Consider the following 8,124-nt stretch of genomic DNA (forward strand, 5'->3'; position numbering starts at 1 on the left):
ATATATATATATACCCTCTAGTTTAAAAAAAATGGTTTTAAAAAAATGGTTTATTTGTTTTATTTTGGGTAAAAACTTATAAAACTAGCATTATTTTATTTTATAACCTTCGTTGAACAGCCGACCTAATTTTCGGGTTTACGACTACTTATGTTCTACGCCGTAAATTTGTAAGTTTGAACCCAAACCAGAAGACAAGGATAAGTATTGGAAGAAATTTGAACTAATTCTCACTTTCGTTACATGGAGAAAAAAACAACGAAAATATTCTACGGTTAGCCTGACGGAAAGGAGATTCTAATCCATCATCCGTTTACCACTGAGGATATTTTACCTCAGCACTGTGGTCGGTGCAAGCCGGATGCGGAATTTGTATCGACCAGTCATTGCTGGGATTCGAACCCGGTTCACCTCATTGGAAGGCAAACGCTCTATTCCTTGAGCCATCACTGCTCAATTAACATTATTATCATTTTCTTTTTATATGACCATTTTTAGGTAAAAGTAAGGCATTTTTTGCATATACGCTAAAAACAATTAAAAAAATATTCTATCACCTAAAACAAAGAATTCCTGTCAAGATTTTATTTATAAGGCTATCAACAATGTTTTTAACTATTATCTTAAAAGCAAATGCATATACTACTGAGTTAGGGATCAATGTATTTAAAAAAGCAATTTTTTAAAAATTTCTGTTCTTGTCTTTGCGAAAAAAACATGCATAAGAAATAAAAGTTTGCTCCTTCTCTTCATCTGTAGTTCAAAACATGTGTGCTATAATCGTAAACACGCATGAAAAATATTAGACTTTGGAAACAGCATGAAATATCGTGTTTAAGGTGCGTAAAATGTGGAGAAAAAACCTGATATTGAGATAAACTTGTTTAAAGACTTAAAATCACTAGTCTATTTCACTGTTATCATCTTACACAAAAACTACTGTAACTTCGTAAATAATTAGAGTACAAACAAAAGTAAAGTCTTTTTAGAAGGCTATAAGTACACGGATTCTAAATTCATAATAAACTCAGTTTCGAAAAGTTTGCTCAAAATCACGCTTTTGCACTAGTTTTAATAAAATAATTTTTACTTACAATTGTACTTTAATTATCCACTTTGAGTATTTATTCTCGGAGGAGTAATACAGGGTTCCCAGTACCTGGAAAGAAAAACATGGGTCGTAGCTAAGATGAAAAATGCCTAAATTTATCTTTCATTTGATAATTACGAAATTATTGGAGAGCTACATTTTATAACCCATATATACTTTCTTTAAATAAAATATTAATTTATATCATAAAATATCTAGATTTATCTCACTTTAAAAAAAATTCCAGACCGTTGAACCGTTTAATAGGATGAAAAATTGGATTTTACTATTAGCAGAATAATTTATTTGTATAACTATCAGAATTTATGTCACTGCATTTAGTTACCGTGTAATTCCAAAGCCTATAACTGAAAGCCTCCACACGGTTTCTTGCAGGTAGTCCGATTAGACCACTATGAAGGTAAACAAGCTTACGAACGAAACTTTTAATACAAAATGTAGTAAAAATAAAATAGTGGATATGTCTAAAAATTTGGCTAATTTATGAATATGATTTGTTTGTCTTATTTACTTGTCAACCACTACAGATTCAATTCTCAAATATACATAATAAATTTTTCTCAATTACTTTTAAAAAAAGAATTAGGATTCATGCGCCCAACTGGTTCACTTTTCAAATAGTCTGCGCAGACTACTTCTAAAAAACCGTGTGGAGGCTTTCTAATGTAGGAGTAGGTAATGGTTGAACCTTGTAATAGGATGAAAAATTGTATTTTATAACAATCAGAATATTTATTTGTACAGTTACAGCTTCTCGGATCCTTAAGATACCGTGTAATTCTATAATTTTGAAATGTATTTTTTCAGCAAAATTCAATTGGACAGGGTTTGAAAAAACCCGGGCATTTTAGAAAAAACCCAATCCTTCTGGGTTTTATTGAAAAAACCCGGGGGAAATTGGGTTTTATTTGAAAAAACCCGGGGGGAAATTGAGTTTTTTCATTTAGAGCTCATAAACTTTAAGTTTTACTGTGTAAATATTTTTTTTTATTAAAAAGTGTTGTATAAGCTTAAAAACTGAAATAAATCCAAAACGTTATTTTAATTTTGTTATATGTATTTTATATTAAGTTTAAATAACACATTAATAATAATACATATTTGAATCTTCTTTATTGCTCAGCACATAACCTTTTATGATTTTTAACTCAAGCATTATAAAATATAAATGCAGCAATATAAAAGGAACAAGTTTTAATCTTTTCAAACTATATTATTTAAATTTCTATTTGATTTAATATCATTAAAATATTACTTTTTGAAAAAAACCCACTTAAAGTTTTCAATATTACTATAAAATTACAGATTCGAGTTTCTTTTACTTTACAAATATTAAAAACTTAATCATATAAATCTTGCTACTCCATTAGACAAATTTATAATGCACAATAAATTATATAAAAGTAAATGTGCGTCACTAAAGTTTAATAAAAAAAATTACAAAGAAGTTTTTTTTTGGAAAAAACCCACTTATCCTTCCAAGTGGGTTTTTTTAAGGTGGGTCCATCCAATAAAACTCGGGCGGGTTCTTTCAAAGTGGGCCCACTTGGCGAACCCTGCAATTAGATCCCATTATTTTAACCGGTTCATAATTAGACAGCTCTTACAGAAGCTACAAACAAAGTGCTCTTAAATGAAATGTGTATTTTCTTTTACAAGCTAACACGTTTAACGTAAAAAAAATATATAGATGGTATTAGATCGTCCTATAATTATTTAGATTAATAATATGAACACAAACATCTGCCAGATACTTGCTTATTTCTCTTTATCCTTTCGAATATGCTCCCTAAATAACTGCGAATCAGGTTAGTTTTAAAATAAAATAAGAGAGATAGCTTATCTGTCAACTTTCTACACTTTCCAGGAAAATTTTTCTGGTGGTTGCTAATTTTTGGTTTTAATTTATGATTCTTCTCTTACAAAAAAATGAGTTGTGTCTTTGAGGTTGACAGATGTAAACAAAAATACACTTGAGGTAGAAAATAACAACCTCATTAATAAACCTCAATTTCAACCTCATTTACACCTCATAAAATAATCCTCATATATAACTCAGCTATACTTTTAGTTGAGATTAGGTGAAATTATTCACACCTAAAATATATTTATTCGTTTAAAGTGTAGAAAAATATCCTGTAGTACATATCGAAATAACCTCTCGAATCTGGTTGCTCTAAAGTGTATTTCCTGCAACCTCAAGAGTGAATAAAACAACCTCGTATACCTTGCTCGTACACCTTGGGAGGTTGATCTTTTAAGGTTGTTTTTGCTGTCAACTTCAAATAAACCTTACATCAACCTTGACACCTCAAAACACTTTAAATTTTTGTAGGAGTTTGTTTTGTATATTTGTTTTAAAGTTATTTTCCTCTCCACGGTATATTAATGCTTCGAAAGTTAATATAAAGAGCAGCATAATTTCAGTTTGACCACATACCCAGAGATGCCTACTGCCCCGAATCCGGCAAAATATTTTAAGTAACGGTACAGATCTACAAATAAAAATTTGCAGAATTTCGGATATTTTTGCAGCTTTATAAAAGGCTCAACATGACATAATTGCAACAAAGTGGCTTATCACATAAGCCTTCGAATTTTTCGGATGTATTGGTGAGAAAAAGCCCTATAAATCGAATTTTTAAATCAAGAATCGCACATTTAAAGATTACCACTCTAAAATATTTATCCGCTGTCCGGAGCAAATTGGCATCTCTGCATGCCTTGGACTCATCCTTAATAGCAAATTCAACTGCAACGATCACATCAAAAGCATAACCAGTAAAGCACAAACAACAAACTCCAAGTTCTACTGTATCAATCAAACATGGCACTAAAACTCAAAAGATTTCTCTATTTATCCATGATCCACCTTTCCTAACATAGGCCTCACTAGTCTTGACAAACATAACACAAACTCAGCTCAACAAATTAATAGTCTGTCAGAATAAAATACTAAGAAGGTTAACAAAAACCAGATGGTTCGTAAGAAACGACACTATACACCACGACCTCAAAATTGATGATGCAATAGATTAAATTAAATATCAAACTCTATGAAAACGCCACCTCTTGCTCTTCAGCATATTTCAATGAAATATTCCTTTATGAAATTGTAACTGAAGACAAGAGACAAATATCAACTTCTACATCAGAAAGCCTCCACACGGTATTTATAACCAGATGTGCGCATGAACCCAAATCCTATTTTAAAAGTTCTTTCACTGTAGTGGAACTGGACGTGTGAGCAACACCTCCTAGAAGAAGGAAGGCCTCAGCATGGATCAATTTAGTAGTCCGATCAAACTGCGCAGTGGATGAAAAATAAGAAAGATGTCATTTCGTTAAGGGTACTAAGCTGCGCAGTGGTTGAAAATACGAAATATGTCATTACTAGGACTGGGCTATAAATCGATATATCGCGACATATCGATTTAACGCCTATATCGGCAAACCGATACAGCAACTTTCATTCCAAGCGATGCATCAGAAATCTGATTTAAGCNCTAGTCATTACCTTTGGACTACTAAGGGATATTTATGGTAACCCGTGCTAAGGCCTGCTCTTATCTGGGAGGTGTTGGTCTGAGGCCATTACGGTATTTTAAAAGTACTTGAGAGACATTTATCATAAATATTTGAGAATTGAACCTGTAGTGGTTGACAAGTAAATAAACCAAACCAATCAATATTCATAAATGAAACAAATTTTTAGACATATATTTGATACCACTTTCTTATTTTCAGTAGATTTTCTATTAAATGGATCTTTCGTCAGTTGGTTCACCTTCATAGTGGTCAGATCGGACTACCTATAAGAAACCGTGTGGAGACTTAGCCCATGTTATACTTCATATTTCTTCATTATGGCCTTATCTGTATATAACTACACAGTCAGAACTCAATGATCTATTTGCATTCCACCACCTCATCGATAAGCACCACTAAGTTAAAGATGACTGGGAAAAGGGTCGCAAACTGCCTCGGGTACCCAGGTATTTAATACAGTTCAGCTCAGTTGCAGATTAATCGCGATGAGGATTTTAAAATGTATACAAAATGCAAACAAATGTGTGAACTGATGCGACTCAAAAAATTGCAAAATAATTTTCAAAGACTTCACATGATCATGATAAAATAACCAGTTTCTGACAAAGAATTCTTTTCTCGATTACATGAGTCACCATAAAAAGATGGAGAGATTTTTCGGTATTTCAGAGGATTGAAAATTAAGTCTGAAATTGAGAATATCTTGCAAAATGCAGCAAAGTTGGACGCGAGAGTGAAATAATCTCACCGAACCCAGCTCAGTATATGCACATGCTGACCCGTAAGTATTTCATCAAACACGTAAAATGATTGGCGCTTTCATACGCTACGGACCGACGGTACGCTGAAATGCACTGTGCTTGAATGAATTGAGAAAACGTTGAATAGAACAATATGAAAACCAGGCTTTTGCATATTACGAGCCGAAAATCGACCTGAAAAAAATCTCATTTTCGAAAATAGAATACTAACTACTTTTTAAAAAACACTCAATTAAAAAGCACCTTTAAGGACTTTTAAAAAAACGAAACTCAGCACCTTTAAGCACTTTTTAAAAACGCCACGCATCATGTTGATTGTCTACGACTCTATAATATTTTTTTACGAAAAGCGTAGATAGTTGGCAGCCTAAAGCCGAGATCTGAAATTTATCCAACTGTGGTACTTTATCAAAGAAGCTATAACAAAGATTTCAAATTTCGATAGAAAAGTAAAAAGTGGTAAAAAAAGCTTTATTTTTTATCTACTAGTTTATATGCCTCTTCAGTCAAAAACAGCTAAAAAAATATTCTGTGATTTATAAATAAATCTGTTTTGATTGTTATAACAACTTATTAAAAAAATTGTAAGTAATATTTTCATCGCCAGAGATCTTTACTTTGTTTGTTTTGTAACAGAATCAGCATGTATACTGTCTCATACTTTTGAAACTTATTTAGTATTATCCATAAAAGCAAAATAAAGAATTTTAATAATTTAAAATGCAACCAAATGCAGGATATCAACTCGCATTCAACTCACCATTGCAAGAAATACAATGCAATAATTTAAAAATTTACCATACACTTTAAAAATACACTATAGATACACACAATTTGAATGAATTGTACATAAATCTCTTTTTTTTTCAAGAAAAACAAAAAGTAATTACAAAGTACAAATGTAAATAGTCCCCAGAAATTAAAATTATTATTTTCCAATTTTTACTTGATCACACGAATGTAAAGATTTCATTTACACTTAAAAAATTATATTTGTAAAAAATTAAAAGGGCGTAAGAATTTTTTATGTTTTAAGTTAACAAAAATGTAATATTTATCTTTCACTTTCTTTAATATTTATTCTTTAATATTATTTATAATTATTTCTATAATATTTATTTAAATATAAAGAAATTATAATATTAATATTATTTATGATTATTTCTTTAATATTTATTTAAATAATAAAGAAATTATAATATTAATATTATTTATAATTATTTCTTTAATATTTATTTAAAGAAAGTGAAAGATAAGTATTAAATTTTTGTTAACTTAAAAGATAAAAAAATGTTACTTCCATTTAATTTTTTACAAATATAATTTTTTAAGTATGAATGAAATCTTGATTCGATTGGAAGCTTTCAATATTATCTGGAGTTTAATCTATTTCACTTAAATTATTATTATTTAAATCTTGGTAGTTACATAACAATATGTCATAATTTACGTCTTCGTTTTTGCTTTCAATAGGACACTTTGTTCAATGAAGATTAATTTCATTAAATATTATGAAGGGATAATATTTTGTAATAAAGTTTAAAATAAAATTACTTGTGTTTTAAAATTGAAATAATAGATAACAAAAATATAAGCCGTAGGAACTATGGTGCAATTACTACTTCAAAGTTTAATTTCTTACTTTTTCGGCTTTAAAACAAGTGTTTCTTTGAAAATATATTAACGTATAAAGTACTTTTTAGAGACAAATGAAGTTAAAATCTTTTGCGCAAATAAAGATAATTATTTTAAAAAACTTTTACTTTACTTACTCTCTATTAATATTCCTATTTCTAACTGCAGTACTATTAAAATATACAAAAATAACACATTATCAGATATATCTTTTTTTAAGTACAAAATTAAACTATAGCTTACCAAAATTTAGATAGGAAATTTTCCTCACAATTAAAATGTTTTTTTTTTTAAATCCAAACAAGCGCCGACTAAGTAACGAATATATGCTGTGAGATCGTCCACATTTAAAGGATAATTTAGAAACTGACACTTGCTAAGGTGTTGAAAAGCGTTCAGTTGCGTTGGCAAAGGTTGGCTTCGTTGGCCTCAACATAAAATCGCCAAAATCCAATGTGAGAGGTCTTTTTTTAATGAAAACGCTGCCTTCTTTTGACTTTTTATTAAACAAACATTTTTATCGCTGAAGACAAACATATTCTCTATTTACAACTCAATCATTGATAAGTGGAAGGAGAGGGGGAGAATATAAACAAACTTAATAGCGTTCGAACAGTTTTAGGTAGAAAAAAGAGTGGTATTTAAAATTAAAGATTCACCGGGTATCTTAAATGATTAGAATGACACAAGTGGATCGAAAAGTGCTCCGCAGCAAATAATATATCACCGAATTATTGAGATTAGTTTTTTAAAAAGAGATGATTTTAGATTTCATCATTCTTTTCTTTTATAACATTAGATGTATTTGTTCTATTTTTTTTAAAAAAATAATTTTTTCTAACTCTTATATATTTAAAAAAAATTCATTTTATATTTATTTCAAATTATCTTATGAATTTTATTTCATTTTATTTATTTAATTTATTTGTTTATTTATCTTTTTATCTATTTATTTATTTAATATTATACAGGTGACAGTGGTGACTGACAGTCGCCTCTCCAGTGGAAAGGATTAATATAATTAATATAATATGTATAATTAATATACATATATATATATATATATAT

The 8,124-nt window shown here is 29.5% G+C and overlaps 1 protein-coding gene across 1 annotated transcript in view; it reads right to left on the bottom strand.

Annotated features, from left to right (window-relative positions):
- Positions 1-8,124, bottom strand: part of LOC107439307 (metabotropic glutamate receptor 3) — a 96,873-nt gene that overhangs the window by 86,477 nt on the left and 2,272 nt on the right. The window contains exon 2 of the mRNA XM_071185078.1: positions 1,095-1,159. The gene's annotated coding sequence lies outside the window, so the exon portion shown is untranslated. The remainder of the gene's footprint in view (positions 1-1,094; positions 1,160-8,124) is intronic.

This window comes from Parasteatoda tepidariorum, chromosome 9 (assembly GCF_043381705.1).
Source record: "Parasteatoda tepidariorum isolate YZ-2023 chromosome 9, CAS_Ptep_4.0, whole genome shotgun sequence".
In the NCBI taxonomy this organism is placed as follows: Eukaryota; Metazoa; Arthropoda; class Arachnida; order Araneae; family Theridiidae; genus Parasteatoda; species Parasteatoda tepidariorum.